The sequence below is a fragment of the Schistocerca serialis genome, unplaced genomic scaffold (genome assembly GCF_023864345.2).
Source record: "Schistocerca serialis cubense isolate TAMUIC-IGC-003099 unplaced genomic scaffold, iqSchSeri2.2 HiC_scaffold_936, whole genome shotgun sequence".
Classification (NCBI taxonomy): domain Eukaryota; kingdom Metazoa; phylum Arthropoda; class Insecta; order Orthoptera; family Acrididae; genus Schistocerca; species Schistocerca serialis.
The window spans coordinates 161,916-182,939 of NW_026048558.1; positions in this window are offsets into that span (position 1 = coordinate 161,916).

Below are 21,024 nucleotides of genomic sequence, written 5' to 3' on the forward strand. Positions count from 1 at the left end.
AAAATCGTGCCGGCCGGAGTGGCCGAGCGGTTCTAGGCGCTACAGACTGGCACCGCTCGACCGCTACAGTCGCAGGTTCGAATCCTGCCTCGGGTATGGATGTGTGTGATGTCCTTAGTTTAATTAGGTTTAAGTAGTTCTAAGTTCTACGGGACTGATGACCTCAAAAGTTAAGTCCCATAGTGCTGAGAGCCATTTGAACCAAATAAAATCGTCATAACAAATGAACGGGTGACTGTGTGTACTGAAATTTCCAGTCACGGAATAATCGGTGCGATGTTCTTCAATAGCACGGTGGCTACCGAACGGTACGTGAAGATATGGAAGACGATTTCATCCACGTTATCCAAAGTGACTCTGATTTCGAGAAGATGTGGTTCGTGCAAGACGGAGCTCAACCCCATCGAGTCAGGAGAGAGATTCCTTGAGGCTTTGGCGACCGAATTCCGGTTCTGGGGTACTCACAGGCCATTGGTTTGGCCCTAGATTCCCCGCCATACTCTCCGGGTCATAGTACAAATGGCTCTGAGCACTATGGGGCTTAACATCTGAGGTTATCAGTCCCCTAGACTTAGAACTAGCATAAGGACATCCAGAATGAGATTTTTACTCTGCAGCGGAGTGTGCGCTGATATGAAACTTCCTGGCAGATTAAAACTGTGTGCCGGACAGAGACTCGAACTCGGGACCTTTGCCTTTCGCGGGCAAGTGCCCTACCATCTGAGCTACCCAAGCACGACTCACGCCCTGTCCTCAGAGCTTTACTTCTGCCAGTATCTCGTCTCCTACCTTCCAAACTTTACAGAAGCTCTCCTGCGAACCTTGAAAGAACTAGCACTCCTGAAAGAGTGTCTCCACAATATCCTTTCTTTCGGGAGTGCTAGTTCTGCAAGGTTCGCAGGAGAGCTTCTGTAAAGTTTGGAAGGTAGGAGACGAGATACTGGCAGAAGTAAAGCTGTGAGGACGGGGCGTGAGTCGTGCTTCGATAGCTCAGTTGGTAGACCACTTGCCCACGAAAGGCAAACGTCCCGAGTTCGAGTCTCGGTCCGGCACACAGGTTTAATCTGCCAGCAAGTTTCAACCTAAGGACATCACACACATCCATGCCCGAGGCAGGATTCGAACCTGCGACCGTAGCAGTAGCGCAGTTCCGGACTGAAGCGCCTAGAACCGCTCGGCTACAACGGCTGGCTTCAGTGGGTCATGCAGCAATTCGTCATTCGTCAGCGCCACATCGTCGCCAATGATCGCAGGCATATCGAACATGTCATGACCTAAATCCGAATATCTGCATTGACGTTTATGTGTTGAGTAAAGTGTGAGCACGCCGTAATTTGTAACTAATTTACGTTTTTTTCATGTAGTTCAATTATTGTCACTTTGTACGATAGCATACCTTGCACCTTTCCACATTTCACGCGTTTATTGGCTAACAAAGAACACTTACGTACGGTTTTTGCAAACGTGCACATTAAAAATGTTGCGCATACGAGATGAAAGCTGAAAAATGTAACGAACAAGAAGCAGTGTCAGTATACAAACAAGCATTGGTTTCAGAGTTCCTGCTTCATTTAATATGGATACAAATATACCAAAAGTGGAATAAAATGCATCACGATAGCATTCTTTTCAGATCGCGCCCTTCTCTTCTCGGATATTCGAAACATATCAACAAAAACAAGTTTTATTAACGAGACCAAATGTGTTGTATTACTAGAGCAAATACATATTCAAAAGCAGAAAAACGTTCGAAACTGCCTTCCTTACGCTTTGTTGTTCGTGTAAGCACTGTAATTTTTAGTACTGAAATAGCTGTTGTGTACACACGAAGGAAATAACGAACAATAAGCAGTCGCAAAGAGTAGTCTCCTAATGTTAGCTCTGGCTTCACAACATACAGCGTAGCGCCATTTCCCTTCTTTTTTTTCCATGGATATTACATTGAGAAGTGTCTCTTGCTGTCCGCTTACCGCGCTGCTGTAGCAGTGGGCGAACAAAAAACACGCTGCTGTGAGACTGTGCCATTATTGTCAGTAACCGGTGCACGTGTGAGGCGATCTGAAGTACGTAGCGCCATTTTTATTTCCTTTGCTCTCTCTCTCTCTCTCTCTCTCTCTCTCGTTATCATTTTATGAAAACTCTGCAACAGCGGGAGTTGTAAAGCTCGTTCGTTATCTGTTGTGAAATTAAATTATTTACTTTCATCGTGATTTTTTTCTGTTTTCAGTCATTCCTTAGTTGCTTCAAAATTCGCGGAGGTATGTTCCGTCTACGTAGACGGAGCGTAGCTCTACGTCATGTAGTTTCATTATCCAAATAGTGAGATTTAGTATTTTGAAAAACTGTCGAAGTGCAGATTCTCTGTGATGGTATATGTGGTTGTTGTAATTACGTTGCGGGCGTGCAGTGTTAATTTTTCTTTTGTTAACCCACAGGTGAATCTAAAGCAGGAGCTGCTATTGGAAAGAATTTGTAACGACGAATTGGGGAGTCTTCAGTTAACTGGTGCGAACTGCTGAAGATTGAGGTAAGGATTTTATTTTTAATTTATGGCATCTACGCGTTATTCAATTCGTAAAAGTACCAACATTAAAAAGCGAAAGCCCGAATATCGCAGTTATGATGCACTTGACCTGCAAAATGAAGTAACTTGGAGCGCAATTTTAGAGTAATGGCCTGATTATTCACACGGGTTATTAAATTTTTAAGTGTGCGAGGTTTTCAGAGAAGCGATGAGCCATTGTCGAGACTAGTAACTGCTCAACAATAATTTGTCGCTTTCCGTTACAATAATTTTTTTAAAAATCGTACTGTTTTCGGTAATTTCCAATAATGTTTGCCTATCGAAGCCGCGTGCTCCAAACGATAGATCTCGAACGTCCGATTCGAAATCGATCACGCGACCTTGGTTGTTAGCATGTTTATAGTGGCCACTACAGCAACGACAAAAGAAGTGCGTTACTAAAATACTTGTAATTACAAAGGAAATCCTGTTTTCCATGCTCGCCACTATAGCTATGGACAGTGGCGGCGCTAAGCGAAAACTGAACGTTGCCGACTAATCAGTTTCGCGAGGCCCCGTTCAGTTCCAGTCAGAAAGAAGATGTTAAATCAGATGAGCTGAATTGTACACTAATAATAATTACACACAAATTTTATTATTATAATATACAAAGATTATTGCAATGACAAAAATTACAGTAAACATACATAAACGAAACTTCTTGCTTTGCCTCACTGATTTTTTTTTTTTTTTAGTTAATACCAGCCGCTATTTCCGCTTCAATTGATAGTATTGGCATCGCAGATAGTCTTTTTTTGTATATCGTGCTTCTTAAGTATGTCTTAATCAGTTTTAACTTTGAGAAACTTCTCTTGGCAAAAGCTGTACTGCCCGGAATTGTGAGCATTATTCTGATTGTTGTATAAAGATCCGGATATACTTCTTTCAAATTATTTTTTAATATGTACTAAATAAGTTGTTTTACGTCTTTGATTGAGTTCTGTAGGTTGGACTTTTAAAGTGCCTCATAAACTTCGAAAGGCTGTATGTCGCCATTTTCACCTTTTCTAAGTATTGTAACTAAATCATTACAATGTTTGCGAAATTCGACCCTGAAAAACAATTTCAAATAATTCATATCGTAATTAAAGCCAAATCGTTCAAAATATTTTTTTTAAACTGGGACTCAGTTTCGTAACAACCTTTTTCTACAAATACTCGATCTTCTGCAACGCTTGTTTCAAACCCTGTTATACAGAATTCTTGAATCCAGTCACGAAATGAACCTAAAGTATCAATAGCGACTTCCAAGTTCACTTGGACGCATTGCCATACTTATATTGTTGACACGCAGTAAAATCTCGTACCACCCGTGCATTGCAACAATAAACTAAAAAGTTAACATTTCCTTCAGGACTGCTTCACGGTCGCTAAGAGTTTCGGAATCATCAGTTCTAATTTTCAGGTCACTCACACTTTCGATGACATCATCAAATTGCAAAAATATCGCTTTTACAGCTCCGATTCTACTTTCCCATCGTGTCTCAGACACAGGTTTCAATTTCAATTTAGCTTTCATAAGATGCCAACGCTTGCTTGATTTTGTTAAAAGCACATGAACTTTATTGAGGAAGCCGAAAAACGTTTTAGCTGTTGTAGAAATGTTAGCGGCATCTGGCAAAAGCAAATTTCAACAATGGCATCCGCACGGCGTGAACAAAGATCGTGGATTGAGTGTTCTTATGCTAATACGTTTATTTATGCCAACCTTATTGGCACCATTATCACACTGCTGCCCTAGACAGCTTTGGGTGTCTAGCCCATTATTTTCTAGTACTTTTAAAATGGCATTTGTTAAATACTCTCGTTGTTTCTGCGACGGCAATAAACGCAACGAAATGTTCCTCTATCTCTCCAGTTGAGGAATTACAGAATCTTAATATTATTGACATTTGTTCATCATGGCTCGAATACCTAGTACAATCGAGCATGAAGGCATAATCTTTTGCTTGTTTGGCAATGTTTCGTAGATAACAGATTTGGACCTTAATGTAACTAATACATTTTGTATGTCGTGGCTCAAATAATGCTGATAAAGTTACTTTTCGTTAATGCGTTGCAAGTGCTCTTTTAGTGTTAGATCATATTTTGATAACAATTTAAATAGGTCTATAAAATTTCTACTATTACCGCTATCGTTCATGTTAAGGAATTCTCGATGCCCTCTAAATGCCATATAGTGCGAAGCTAAGTATTTTATAACATCTATCAATCTTTCAAACAAGTTATACCAATACTTTCGTGATTCCCCAACTAATCAGTCTCTCGTTTCCCTTATTTATTGTTTTGCCGTATTTGATTCCTTTACGGAATTCGATGAATTTGTAGACTTAGAGAAAGCTTTTGACAATCTGGGCTGGTATATTCTCTTTCAAATTCTGAAGGTGGCAGGTGTAAAATACAGGGAGCAAAAGGCTTTTTACAGTTTGTGCAGAAACCACTGGCCAAGACAATGCTCCTGCCTCTGTAATCCGTTCATCATAAGAATAAACCTGATAAGAACAAACCACAAACGCATGATTGGTCAGAAGCAGTAGCACACGTACGCTGGTGATGTTACGCTCTTGGAAGTAGGTCCTACTGATGTGTTAGATATATTCTTAATAAGTTAGGTTTAGTTTTAAGATGTTCAACATGTACACACCTTAACAGCCACCAATGTTTTTCTTAATCACGCTTTGGCTACGCAGTTTTTATTTCAATGCGCAGGCTGCTTTCTGTTCCGTACTGAAACACGAGCGTGGAACACGGTTAAAAAGTGCCAAGAATGTAACACGGTTAAAAAGTGTCAAGAAATGGGCTGTTCTTAATGTTTTTCATAAATTTACGGGGATAATCGGCTTTGAAGTTTTCCCAGTGTTGTATACAGTATGAGCAGTAGATAAACGAACCAGCAGGGAATGTGCAGCGAAGCCGATAGCGTAATGGAATGTGACCCGTATGTGGTTGTTCGTGCTTTGGTTCAAATTTCCCAATTATAATTTCTTTTTCTCGTTCAATTTGAAACGCCTACATCTCGCAATTATAAAACTCATCAACATTTTTTGATGAATAATGTACGTCTTCTTGTTTCTAATTACATTTTGGACGCGAAATTCCTGTTTCCATTTCAAATACAAATTCTTAATTAACGATGTTTTATGAAAGACTGTTCATAAAAGTTGTTTCAATGTTCAAATGTGTGTGAAATCTTATGGGACTTAACTGCTAAGGTCATCAGTCCCTAAGCTTACACACAACTTAACCTAAATTATCCTAAGGACAAACACACACCCATGACCGAGGAAGGACTCGAAACTCCGCCCGGATCAGCCGCTCTGTCCATAACTGCAGCGCCTAGACCGCTCGGCTAATCCCGCGCGGCAAAAGTTGTTTAAATTAAGAAAACATAAGTTTAATTTTTAAGGCAAAAATGAACAAACATCATTTTATACCACAGAGGTAGATAATTATCGTAGAAACATGAAAAACAATCATTTCTACAGTATCGAGCACATCATGCAAATGATGCATTTTTACATTTGCTACAGTACCATTACAATATGAACCCAACAGAACTGATGTGGAGCCAAACTGCGGGATTTGGCCCGAGAAGTAACGTGACTGTTTAGCTGCCGGACGTACTGCAAGTAACACACGCAGCTTGTTCACACGTCACTGCCGATCGCTGGCGGGATATATAGAACGGCTCTTCATAAAAGACGAGAAAATGCTGCGCCTGGTTGGCTTCGTGGATTTTTTTGTCGATAGGTTCGTTATCAACGTAGCAGGTGACGTTTCCAGAGCTGAAACGTATTTCTCGGATTCGGATGAGGAAGGAACTGAGAGATTACCAGACGACTGAGTGTAAATAATACCTTCAGTGGCTTCAATATTTAACTATACGGTGAAATGCTTCAATACTCTCTTACATTACAAACAGCATATGCAGAAAAATTACCCTGTGCTCAAGTCAGGAATTTTCATCATTCTTGTTTTTAATTACAATGGTACGTTAGCTAAAAACGGCTACCTGTTGCGGTTTTCGTCAAGTCGTCTAAGGAGCGTATTGTCGGAGATCTGCAGTGTATTATTTCATTCTGCTTAAAAATTAAACGACATTCGAAGCTGTATTGCTCCTCTGCTCGTCTCTTTCTACGTGTGAACTCACTGAACTGCATCCGACACGTGACTGCAGGCTAGCTGTACCAGCTGACCGGCCGGTGCTGTCCCAATTAAATGCGCCGGTAAAGCTGTTGCCCCGTATTACCCCCCCCCCCTTTCGTTGTGCACTTAATGCACAGTACAAAACGTACCCTTAGTATCGTATTTGACAGTACTCGGGACAGCTTGTCTGCAGTCCCAAGTGTAACGGAAATCCAATGAAGTTCCAGCAAACGCGGAAGAATACATAGTGTAACGTTTGCATCAGGTTTATTCTTATGATGAACGAATTATAGTACCTTTTTCCACAGAGCATTGTTGCCTTTGCTTGTTGTTGGTTCGAAGTGTCAATTCCCGCTTTGAATGTGGTATAGATAAAAGTAGGTGTATTTTCCTTTTAACATGCATCTTTCTTTAATACGGCGATCAGCTTCCTCTCTAAGTACATAATTTAATAATTACAAAATTCTTTTAGCCTGTGTGAAAGACTTTACAGGAAAACGGTCTCTTTCGCGTTCTACGCGTCACTGCCGTCTAATGCGCATGATCTGATTCACGACAGGTATGTTGTTGTTGTTGTAGTCTTCAGTCCAGACACTGGTTTGATGCAGCTCTCCATGCTACTCTATCCTGTGCAAGCTTCTTCATCGCCCAGTTCCTACTGCAGCCTACATCCTTCTGAATCTGCTTAGTGTATCCATCTCTTGGTCTCCCTCTACGATTTTTACCCTCCACGATGCCCTCCAATACTAAATTGGTGATCCCTTGATGACTCAGAATCGATCCCTTCTTCTAGTCAAGTTGTGCCACTAACTTCTCTTCTCCCCAATCCTATTCAATACCTCATCATTAGTTATATGATCTACCAATCTAATCTTCAGCATTCTTCTGTAGCACCACATTTCGAAAGCTTCTTCTATTTATCGTCCATGTTTCACTCCCATACATGGCTACACTTCATACAAATACTTTCAGAAACGACTTCCTGACACTTAAATCTATACTCGATGTTAACAAACTTCTCTTCTTCAGAAACGCTTTCCATGCCATTGCCAGTCTACATTTTATATCCTCTCTACTTCGACCATCATCAGTTATTTTGCTCCCCAAATAGCAAAACTCCTTTACTACTTTAAGTGTCTCATTTCCTAATCTGATTCCCTCAGCATCACCCCACTTAATTCGACTACATTCCATTATCCTCGTTTTGCTTTTGTTGATGTTCATCTTATACCCTCCTTTCAAGACACTGTCCATTCCGTTCAACTGCTCTTCCAAGTACTTTGCTGTCTCTGACAGAATTAGAGTATCATCGGCGAACCTTAAAGTTTTTATGTCTTCTCCATGGATTTTAATTCCTATTCTTCATTTTTCTTTTGTTTCCTTTACTGCTTGCTCAATATACAGATTAAATAATTTCAGAGAGAGGCTACAACCCTGTCTCACTCCCTTCCCAACCACTGCTTCCCTTTCATGTCTCTCGACTCTTATAACTGCCATCTGGTTTCTGTACAAATTGTAAATAGCCTTTCGCTCCCTATATTTGATCCTTGCCACCTTCAGAATTTGAAAGAGAGTATTCCAGTCAACATTGTCAAAAGCTTTCTCGAAGTCTACAAATGCTAGAAACGTGGGTTTGCCTTTCCTTAATCTAGCTTCTATGATAAGTCGTAGGGGCAGTATTGCCTCACGTGTTCCTCTATTTCTACGGAATTCAAACTGATCTTCCCCGAGGTGGCTTATTAAACTGATAGTTCGGTAATTTTCACATCTGTCAACACCTGCTTTCTTTGGGATTGGTATTATTATATTCTTCTTGAAGTCTGAGGGTATTTCGCCTGTCTTATACATCTTGCTCACCAGATGGTAGAGTTTTGTCAGGACTGGCTCTCCCAAGGCCGTCAGTAGTTCTAATGGAATGGTGTCTACTCCTGGGGCCTTGTTTCGACTCAGGTCTTTCAGTGCTCTGTCAAACTCTTCACGCAGTATCGTATCTGCCATTTCCATACTATTGTCCTCAAGTACATCGCCCTTGTATAGACCTTCTATATACTCCTTCCACCTTTCTGCTTTCCCTTCTTTGCTTAGAACTGGCTTTGCATCTGAGCTCTTGATATTCATACAAGTGGTTCCCTTTTCTCCAAAAGTCTTTTTAATTTTCCTGTAGGAGTATCTATCTTATCCCTAGTGAGATAAGCCTCTACATCTTTACATTTGTCCTCTAGCCATCCCTGCTTAGCAATTTTGCACTTCCTGTTGATCTCATTTTTGAGACGTTTGTATTCCTTTTTGCCTGCTTCATTTACTGCATTTTTTTATTCTGTCCTTTTATCAATTAAATTAAATATTTCTTCTGTTACCCAAGGATTTTTACTAGCCCTCGTGTTTTTACCTATTTGATCCTCTGCTGCCTTCACTACTTCATCTCTCAAAGCTACCCATTCTTCTTCTACTGTATTTCTTTCCCCTATGCCTGTGAATTGTTCCCTTATGGTGTCCCTGAAACTCTGTAGAACCTCTGGTTCTTTCAGTTTATCCAGGTCCCATCTCCTTAAATTTCCACCTTTTTGCAGTTTCTTCAGTTTTAATCTACAGTTCATAACTAATAGATTGTGGTCAGAGTGGACATCTGCCCCTGGAAATGTCTTACAATTTAAAACCTGGTTCCTAAACCTCTGTCTTACCATTATACAATCTATCTGATACCTTCTAGTATCTCCAGGCTTCTTCCACGTATACAACCTTCTTTCATGATTCTTGAACCAAGTGTTGGCTATGATTAAGTTGTGCTCTGTGCAAAATTCTACCAGGCGGCTTCCTCTTTCATTTCTCAGCCCCAATCTATATTCACCTACTACGTTTCCTTCTCTCTCTTTTCCTACTACCGTATACTACGACAGGTATATCCCGCGCGAATCGTGCATTATCATAGGTTTACCAGAACCAGTCGGCAGTTCCAAACTTGTACTCTAGGAGCGCTACCCTTAGATGCAACTTGTAATGGAGATTTGTCATAATGTTGCCAAACGACCCTAAATATATATTACTACATTTGTACGGAAATAGAGAAATAGGTAGCTAAAATTTTAACAGCTTCAACAACATTTTTGCGAAGCCCCAACGGGCATGATGTGATATGTACATCGTCTGTGCCCTGTTTCACGGGACATACGTCGTCTGAATAAATCGTTAAGTACTTTGAAAATGTCGGGATATACAGGGTGACCCATTGATCGTGACCGGGCCAAATATCTCACAAAATAAGCGTCAAACGAAAAAACTACAAGGAACGAAACTCGTCTAGCTTGAAGGGGGAAACCAGATGCCGCTATGGTTGGCCCGCTAGATGGCGCTGCCATAGGTCAAACGGATATCAACCGCGTTTTTTTTTTTTTTTTTTTTTTTTTTTTTTTTTTTTTTTTTTTTTTTTTTTTTTTTAGAATAGGAACCCCCATCTTTTATTATATGTTCGTGTAGTACGTAAAGAAATACGAATGTCTTAGTTGGACGACTTGTTTCGCATTATGATAGATGGCGCTGTAATAGTCACAAACACATGGCTCGCAATTTCAGACGAACAGTTTGTAACAGGTAGGTTTTTGAAATTAAAATACAGAACGTAGGTATGTTTGAACATATTATTTCGGTTGTTCCAATGTGATACATGTACCTTTGTGAACTTATCATTTCTGAGAACGCATGCAGTTACAGCGTGATTACCTGTAAATACCACATTAATGCAATAAATGCTCAAAATGATGTCCGTCAACCTTAATGCATTTGCAATACGTGTAACGACATTCCTCTCAACAGCGAGTAGTTCGCCTTCCGTAATGTTCGCACATACATTGACAATGCGCTGACGCATGTTGTCAGGCGTTGTCGGTGGATCACGATAGCAAATGTCCTTCAACTTTCGCCACAGAAAGAAATCCGGGGACGTCAGATCCGGTGAACGTGCGGGCCACGGTATGGTGCTTCGACGACCAATCCACCTGTCACGAAATATGCTATTCAGTACCGCTTCAACCGCACGCGAACTATGTGCCGGACATCCATCATATTGGAAGTACATCGCCATTCTCTCATGCAGTGAAACATCTTGTAGTAACATCGGTAGAACATTACGTAGGAAATCAGCATACATTCCACCGTTTACATTGCCATCGATAAAATGGAGGCCAATTATCCTTCTTGCCATAATGCCGCACCATACATTAACCCACCAAGGTCGCTGATGTTCCACTTGTCGCAGCCATCGTGTATTTTCCGTTGCCCAATAGTGCACATTATGCCGGTTTACGTTACCGCTGTTGGTCAACGACGCCACGTCGCTAAATAGAACGCGTGCAAAAATCTCTCATCGTCCCGTAATTTCTCTTGTGCCCAGTGGCAGAACTGTACACGACGTTCAAAGTCGTCGCCATGCAATTCCTGGTGCATAGAAATATGGTACGGGTGCAATCGATGTTGATGTAGCATTCTCAACACCGACGTTTTTGAGATTCCCGATTCTCGCGCAATTTGTCTGCTACTGATGTGCGGATTAGCCGCGACAGCAGCTAAAACACCTACTTGGGCATCATCATTTGTTGCAGGTCGTGGTTGACGTTTCACACGTGGCTGAACACTTCCTGTTTCCTTAAATAACGTAACTGTCCGGCGAACGGTCCGGACACTTGGATGATGTCGTCCATGATACCGAGCAGCATGCATAGCACACGGCCATCTGGCATTTTGATCACATAGCCATACATCAATATGATATAGAGCTTTTCCGTAATTGGTAAACGGTCCATTGTAACACGGGTAATGTATCACGAAGCAAACACCGTCCGCACTGGCAGAATGTTACGTGATACCACGTACTTATACGTTTGTGACTATTACAGCGCCATCTATCACAAAGCGAAAAATGTTGTCCAACTAAAACACTCATATTTCTTTATGTATTACACGAATATGTGATAAAAACTGGGGGGTTCCTATTTTAAAAAACGCAGTTGATATACGTTTGAGCTATGGCAGTGCTATCTAGCGGGCCAACCGTAGCGCCATCTGGTTTCCCCTTTCAAGCTGGACGAGTTTCGTTCTATGTAGTATTTTTGTTTGATGCTTATTTCGTGAGATATTTGGCCCGGTCACTATCAATGGACCAACCTGTGTATAATACAACCTATTATTGTGTGTGTTGGTGAATGGAATGTGAATTTGGCATTTTATTATTTTATTTAATTTATATTTATTTATTTTTAATTTGATTTTGGTTTCACTGCAAAGATATGCAAAGGCACGGATCGTTCGTAGATTTTACCGACAAAAAATGTTACGTGTGACCTGTATAATTATTGAAGTTACTTACACGAATCCATGCTCATAAACAGTTAATCATTATAGGCTCTATACACACACACAAAAGTATTTCACCATTTTCTATACGTAAGGACGTACGTGTCGTTTAATTACGTCTTAGTGGGGGCCAAGTCTGTGTGTCCTGTTGCACAAATCGTCTGAATAAATCGCGAAGTACTTTGAAAATGTCAGTTTCCTACAGATCAGGGGTGACAGAAATAATATCGCCAATCTCCTGCGTCGCCTGTGGAAATAACGGGATATTAGTTACGAAAATTTGCGTTTAATGGCGGCCAATTGTCGTCGTCCAACGATGTTCAGTTCGCTGCCGGCGCGGCGTCTGAAATTCTTTTAAAAATGATGGGACAAGCAAACGGGATATGTGGTGCAGGTTACAGTTAAAATTAACAACAGCGACACCTTAGGCATATGTTGGAGCTCACTGCTCAAATAATAAAACGTGCACACACCTTATTAAGTAGATTGCGCACCATGGCGTCCTATGCGAACGAGACAAAGCAAGAGAGAGGTCGGCGCTTTTTGTTTCACGCCGATACGCAAAAGAACAGAGATAATAATAATACTTACGTTACAGATTATAGTTTTTCTTTACAATCGCGTTATTCGTTGATTCTCAGTAGTTTCTTTCACATACGAGGAGTATAATTTTTAATATCTACATCTACAATCTACATCTACATCCATACTCCGCAAGCCACCTGACGGTGTGTGGCGGAGGGTACCTTGAGTACCTCTATCGGTTCTCCCTTCTATTCCAGTCACGTATTGTTCGTGGAAAGAAGGATTGTCGGTATGCCTCTGTATGGTCTCTACTCTCTCTGATTTTATCCTCGCGGTCTCCACGCGAGATATACGTAGGATGGAGCAATATACTGCTTGACTCCTCACTGAAGGTATGTTCTCGAAACTTCAACAAAAGCCCGTACCGAGCTACTGAGCGTCTCTCCTGCAGTCTTCCACTGGAGTTTATCTATCGTCTCCGTAACGCTTTTCTCATTACTAAATGATCCTGTAACGAAGCGCGCTGCTTCCGTTGGACCTTCTCTATCTCTTCTATCAACCCTATCTGGTACACATATCGTGAAATATTTTAAAAATAATTTATAGTTATCCAAATCTGGGTCATGGGACGTCATAACGAGTTTCTTAGCGATCTATAGCGATTTTTTTGTAATACTTTCCTCCTTTACTTTTAGATTAATAGTACCGTTCTCATTGTAATAGCCGTTTCTATTTACTATTTAAAAGTACATGTTGTTTGTTGTGGCCTTCAGGCCAGAGACTGGTTTGATGCAGCTCTCCATGCTACTCTATCCTGTGCAAGCTACTTCATCTCCCAGTACCTGCTGCAGCCTACATCCTTCTGAATCTGCTTAGTGTATTCATCTCTTGGTCTCCCCCTACGATTTTTACCCTCCACGCTGCCCTCCAATACTAAATTGGTGATCCCTTGATGCCTCAGAATGTACATTAGCTGCGATTTCAAGTCTCCGTTTGAGCTATATAGCTAAAGTGCATTTTTTGATACTATGTTTGTTTCTTTACGATAAACATTTTTTTAAAGTGCGTACTGTGTGTCGTTATGCCCATTAAAGCTCTAAAACGTGTTCTTACGAAACAAATTTTTCTGTCTTTTTTCTAAAATGTTTTCCGTCGTTCCTTAGTTAGTTCGGTATCCGTGGACTTTTGGTCCGCCTCTGCAACGAAATAAAATGCTGCTTTGTGTCATACGTGGTTCACTTAATATTATTTACACAGCCCTTTCGGTGGGCTTTAATATATGTTTGTTTTATTACATAGTAACTGCGTAATTTAAAGATCCCAGACATGTTACTATACTAGCTTTTTATTCTTTTATTGTTAGGAGTGAACCTAACTTTTTGGAACGCAGTGTGCGTAAGGTTAAGTTATTTTATACTTCTACTTATGATTTCGCGATGTCGTTAGTCCATATGTCTCGCCCTGAAGTTGTAATTAGTTGACGAGTGTACCCCTGGATGTCGGGCTAAATCTATTGTCCGATACTACCCGTGACGTCATGAGTTCACGATGTGAAGGATGTAGGCGGCCTGTTGCTATAAGTTATCTGTGGTTATCTTCATACAGTAAATATCTCTGGAGTGAGCATTCACATGCGCAAAACAGATTTTGTGTTGTCAACATACATTGCCGGCCTGGTCACGAGTTCTCGGGACGTCGTGCGTTTGTCCGTATAGCGCCCTGTATATTTAGAATGTCACTACATCCCTAGTACAGACGGATTCTTTTCGTACGTGTCGTGGATTATTTGTATATGATGCGCAGACATTTTAACAGTATCCATTTGATACCGGGAATAAACCAGCTACGTAACTTTTAAGGGCAAGTGATATTCCATCCTGCTGCTTTGCGATAGCTGTCACAGTTGAGATGCACTCGATTTTTGATAGTTTTCGCTATGATACGGCACTTTATAGTATTACAGGGCCTGACGTACGTTTTTGCTGTGATAGCCTTACAAAACTACTTGACAGTACGCTAGTACTTTTGCAAGTGTCCGAAAAACACCGAATTTTCCACACATTAGCCATTATATCCCTGCTAATTCGTTCTTTTTTTTCTGCTATTTACTCCCATTTATTTTTTCGTTTTTGCGACCTAGAGCACAATTTTTCTTACTGGTGACACTCTGAAGTGTTTATTTAAGTGAAACAAATGAAACAGTTTGGGGACATGTTTACCAATATTTTACGCTTCTTAATCAAATGGTGAAGAAAATAAATTGAAGGCAAAATACACCAAAGAAGATGAATGTGTACTTTGATTAGCTACACTATTGTGTTTTTTATTTGGTTTGTGCAGAAAATGTACACTCCTGGAAATTGAAATAAGAACACCGTGAATTCATTGTCACAGGAAGGGGAAACTTTATTGACACATTCCTGGGGTCAGATACATCACATGATCACACTGACAGAACCACAGGCACATAGACACAGGCAACAGAGCATGCACAATGTCGGCACTAGTACAGTGTATATCCACCTTTCGCAGCAATGCAGGCTGCTATTCTCCCATGGAGACGATCGTAGAGATGCTGGGTGTAGTCCTGTGGAACGGCTTGCCATGCCATTTCCACCTGGCGTCTCAGTTGGACCAGCGTTCGTGCTGGACGTGCAGACCGCGTGAGACGACGCTTCATCCAGTCCCAAACATGCTCAATGGGGGACAGATCCGGAGATCTTGCTGGCCAGGGTAGTTGACTTACACCTTCTAGAGCACGTTGGGTGGCACGGGATACATGCGGACGTGCATTGTCCTGTTGGAACAGCAAGTTCCCTTGCCGGTCTAGGAATGGTAGAACGATGGGTTCGATGACGGTTTGGATGTACCGTGCACTATTCAGTGTCCCCTCGACGATCACCAGTGGTGTACGGCCAGTGTAGGAGATCGCTCCCCACACCATGATGCCGGGTGTTGGCCCTGTGTGCCTCGGTCGTATGCAGTCCTGATTGTGGCGCTCACCTGCACGGCGCCAAACACGCATACGACCATCATTGGCACCAAGGCAGAAGCGACTCTCATCGCTGAAGACGACACGTCTCCATTCGTCCCTCCATTCACGCCTGTCGCGACACCACTGGAGGCGGGCTGCACGATGTTGGGGCGTGAGCGGAAGACGGCCTAACGGTGTGCGGGACCGTAGCCCAGCTTCATGGAGACGGTTGCGAATGGTCCTCGCCGATACCCCAGGAGCAACAGTGTCCCTAATTTGCTGGGAAGTGGCGGTGCGGTCCCCTACGGCACTGCGTAGGATCCTACGGCCTTGGCGTGCATCCGTGCGTCGCTGCGGTCCGGTCCCAGGTCGACGGGCACGTGCACCTTCCGCCGACCACTGGCGACAACATCGATGTACTGTGGAGACCTCACGCCCCACGTGTTGAGCAATTCGGCGGTACGTCCACCCGGCCTCCCGCATGCCCACTATACGCCCTCGCTCAAAGTCCGTCAACTGCACATACGGTTCACGTCCACGCTGTCGCGGCATGCTACCAGTGTTAAAGACTGCGATGGAGCTCGGTATGCCACGGCAAACTGGCTGACACTGACGGCGGCGGTGCACAAATGCTGCGCAGCTAGCGCCATTCGACGGCCAACACCGCGGTTCCTGGTGTGTCCACTGTGCCGTGCGTGTGATCATTGCTTGTACAGCCCTCTCGCAGTGTCCGGAGCAAGTATGGTGGGTCTGACACACCGGTGTCAATGTGTTCTTTTTTCCATTTCCAGGAGTGTATTTAAGCTGAATGCAGAAATTGGTAGTAGGCGCTGTGGAAAGTTAAAAATACTTGGTATAGCATCTACCTTTAGCCACACACGTCCAAATTTTTCTCGGTCTAAACATTCCTCTTTAAAAGTGTTTTGAACATACTTTGGAATATTTTGTGGGTACAAAATTACTCCTTCTTATTTTCTGGAGCCACATCATCACTTATTGTTCATTCTTCGGGAAACTAAAATATAAATCACACATAATCATTCTCCATGCCCTATACACACTTAACATGCTCTCCTACTGTAACTCCATACTAAACAAAAAGGTTTGAACACACATATTATACGAAGACAATTACAGACCGACTCTTAATTTTAATTTCTCCCGTCTTTCAAATCTATATACTACATAATCGACAAGTCACTGATAAATGCATGGAGGATAGTATTTGCTGAAAAAACTAACCATTCCCGTTCCTGTTCCACTAGCAAATTTACGAGATGAAGCGATTGTTTGTAAGCTTTTGTACGAGCCGTAATATCTATTATATAGTCATAAAATCGTAGAAAAATAGGTCTACAGAATCTGGCCGTAATTATAATGCGTCTCGAAATCTTTAAATATAGTACCCATGAAAATTTACTATCCCTCCTTTCACATATTTTTCTTTGCATCCGTAGCAACAACAGTAATTCACCATCGCTATTACACTATCAACATACGGTGAAAACACAACAAGAACTCTTGATATTATAAACTTCAAACTCTGCGGAAAGCACACACGCACAGCGAAGTCCCGAAAACACGTGACAATCCTGGTTTAATGTTGACAACATGCGAAGAACGCAATGCTCACTCCAGAGGTATTTACTATATGGTTATCTTAGATACTGATGTAAACTCTACTGCACAGTCTAAATATGTCCCGACTTCCGAGGATGTGACTAAATGGGAACGTAAGCGCACAGCTGACACTGCTGCGAGTGAAAAGAATAGCGATCATACTTATAATCTTGGTTGTCTCAAATATTTCGCTGTTTCTTTCCTTTTTTTTCAAATCAGATGCAATTTCCAAGGGCGAGGTTAGACGGGAACCTAAGAGGACAGCTATATAAATCAATTATTGTATTCGTGGCTGTAATTTTCAGCAACTGGGTATTACTTTTCTCAGGATAAAATTCAGTCATCAGTTGCAATTTTTTTTATTTTATTTTTTATTTTTTTGCTTAACCGGTTTCGAAAAATTAACTTGACATCATCAGAAGCCTATAAAATTTGGGATATTATAAATCGTTACACTTTGTATACGCATTTATGTGAAGTATAAAAGGTATGTTACAGAAACTTACTTAGTATTGGTTTAGCAGATGTTGATATCTTCTTCGCAGAAGCTTAATGCCATGGTATGTCCAGAAATGTACATATTGTATGTTATTATTTGAAACACTAATTGACAATTTACAGTAACTGAGTCACATTTGTGTCTCTGTTCTACTAGCAGCAAGGAACATATGTAAAAGCATATACAAGAAATACACTACTAGCCATCAAAATTGGTACACCAAGAACAAATGCAGACGATAAATGGGTATTCATTATATTATACTAGAACTGACGTGTGATTACATTTTCGCGCAATTTGGGTGCATAGATCCTGAGAAATCAGTACCCAGAACAACCACCTCTGGCCATAATAACGGCCTTGATACGCCTGGGCATTGAGTCAAACAGAGCTCGGATGGCGTGTACAGGTACAGCTGCCCGTGCAGTTTCAACACGATACCACACTTCATCAAGAGTAGTGACTGGCGTGTTGTGACGAGACAGTTGCTCGGCTACCATTGACCAGACGTTTTCAGTTGGTGAGAGATCTGGAGAATGTGCTGGCCAGGGCAGCAGTCGAATATTTTGTGTATCCAGAAAGGCCTGTACAGGACCTGGAACATGCGGTCGTGCATTATCCTGCTGAAACGTAGGATTTCGCAGGGATCGAATGAAGGATAGCGCCAGGGGTCGTAACACATCTGAAATGTAACGTCCACTGTTCAAATTGCCGTCAATGCGAACAAGAGGTGACCGAGACGTGTAACCAATGGCACCCCATACCATCACGCCGGGTGATACGCGAGTATGGCGATGACGAATACACGTCGTCGAGTACACCATCGCAGGCGCTCCTGTCTGTGATGCAGCGTCAAGGGTAACCGCAGCCACGGTCTCCGAGCTTAGTCCGTGCTGCTGCAAACGTCAAAAAATGGTTCAAATGGCTCTGAGCACTATGCGACTTAACTTCGTAGGTCATCAGTCTCCTAGAACTTAGAACTAATTAAACCTAACTAACCTAAGGACATCACACACATCCATGCCCGAGGCAGGGTTCGAACCTGCTACCGTAGCGGTTGCTGGGTTCCAGACTGTAGTGCCTAGAACCGCACGGCCACTCTGGCCGGCTGCAAACGTCGTCGAACTGTTCGTGTAGATGGTGGTTGTCTAGCAAACGTCCCCATCTGTTGACTCAGGGATCGAGACGTGGCTGCATGATCCGTTACAACCATGCGGATAAGATGCCTGTCATCTCGACTGCTAGTGATACGAGGCCGTTGGATTCCAGCACGGCGTTCCATATTACCCTCCTGAACCCACCGATTCCATATTCTACTAACAGTCGTTGCATCTCGACCAACGCGAGTAACAATGTCGCGATACGATAAATCGCAATCGCGATAGGCTACAATCCGACCTTTATCAAAGTCGGAAACGTGATGGTAGGCATTTCTCCTCCTTACACGAGGCATCACAACAACGTTTCACCAGGCAATGTCTGTCAACTGCTGTTTGTGTATGAGAAATCGGTTGGAAACTTCCCATATATCAGCATGTTGTAGGTGTAGCCACCGGCGCCAACCTTGTGTGAATGCTCTGAAAAGCTAATCATTTGCATATCACGGCATCTTCTTCCTGTCGGTTAAATGTCGCGTCTGTAGCACGTCATCTTCGTGGTGTAGCAATTTTAATTGCCAGTAGTGTATACCAAAAATTAAAACCGTAAAACAAACCTACAGCAAAAGCGCGACAAATAACAAATTTTGGAATCGGCAACTAGAATTGCCGCGTCTAGGTGGATTCTACTTGTCGAATCCATGATTCATTGTTTTTCGTGAATTTTCGTTACGTGTGCAATGGGAAATGTATTATAATTTCTTTCTTTACTTTTCCGCTGTTTTCTGTCGCTATCGGCTTTCCGTTTTGTGTATGTCACTGCTTCATTGTTTTGTCCGTTGTTGTGTTTAATACTACTTTGTCCCCGCCCATAACCGCAACTTCTACGCGTTAGTCCCTTTAGACTCAACATTTATTAATTAGAATTTCCACGAATGTGTAGCGTCCTGAGTTCACGATGCGGACCATTTTAGTCAACATTCAAGGTTGCCCGTGGTTCCGTTACCCACTCGCATAAACTATGACAGTAATTTGCCCCTCGTACGTATACTTCCTATGTTATTTGTTTTTTGTTACCCTAATTTGTTTGCCATATAATTCGTGCGTAAGCAGTTACTCGCGTAAATTATGACTGAAGTTTATGCTAGCTGCGTAAGCGTGTTTTCTCTCTCTCTCTCCCTCTCTCTCTCTCTCTCTCTCTCTCTCTCTCTCTCTGTGCTACATTTGTTAGTTTACGAATAAGCGTTTTTGTTTCGAAGAAATCTTGTCTGTGTCTCTCTGCACCATGTGTGGGTTCCCAAGCCGTTATATATATAAAGAAACTGCTGCAGTGATTCTGAACTTTCATCCACTTTCTGGTAAGGCGTATTGCCGACAGATTTGTAATAACATTCTGGACTGGGGGTCTGACATGTATCTTTTCAAACTTGCCACTGAAACAATATCGTAGGGCCACCAGCATACACAGAACTAATGTTGTTGTCGTGTTCTTCAGTCCTGAGACTGGTTTGATGCAGATCCCCATGCTACTCTATCCTGTGTGAGCTTCTTCATCTCCCAGTGCCTCCTCATTAGTTATGTGATCTACCCATCTAATCTTCAGCATTCTTCTGTACCACCACATTTCGAAAGCTTCTATTCTCTTCCTGTCCAAACTATTTATCGTCCATGTTTCACTTCCATACATGGCTACACTCCATACAAATACTTTCATAAACGACTTCCTGACACTTAAATCTGTACTCGATGTTAACAAATTTCTCTTCTTCAGAAACGCTTTCTTTGCCATTGCCAGTCTACATTTTATATCCTCTCTACTTCGACCGTCATCAGTTATTTCGCTCCCTAATTAGCAAAACTCCTTTACTACTTTAAGTGTCTCATTTCCTAATCTAGTTCCCTCAGCATCACCCGAATTAATTCGACTACATTCCATTATCCTCGTTTTGCTTTTGTTGATGTTCATCTTATATCCTCCTTTCAAGACACTGTCCATTCCGTTCAACTGCACTTCCAAGTCCTTTGCTGTCTCTGTCAGAATTACAATGTCATCGCCAAACCTCAAAGTTTTTATTTCTTCTCCACGAATTTTGGTACCTACTCCGAATTTTTCTTTTGTTTCCTTTACTGCTTGCTCAATATACATATTGAATAACATCGGGGAGAGGCTACAACCCTGTCACTAATAAGAGATTCATTCTACGCATATGAGATTTCACAAACATTTCCAACCCTCCGGATGTTGTCAGACAAA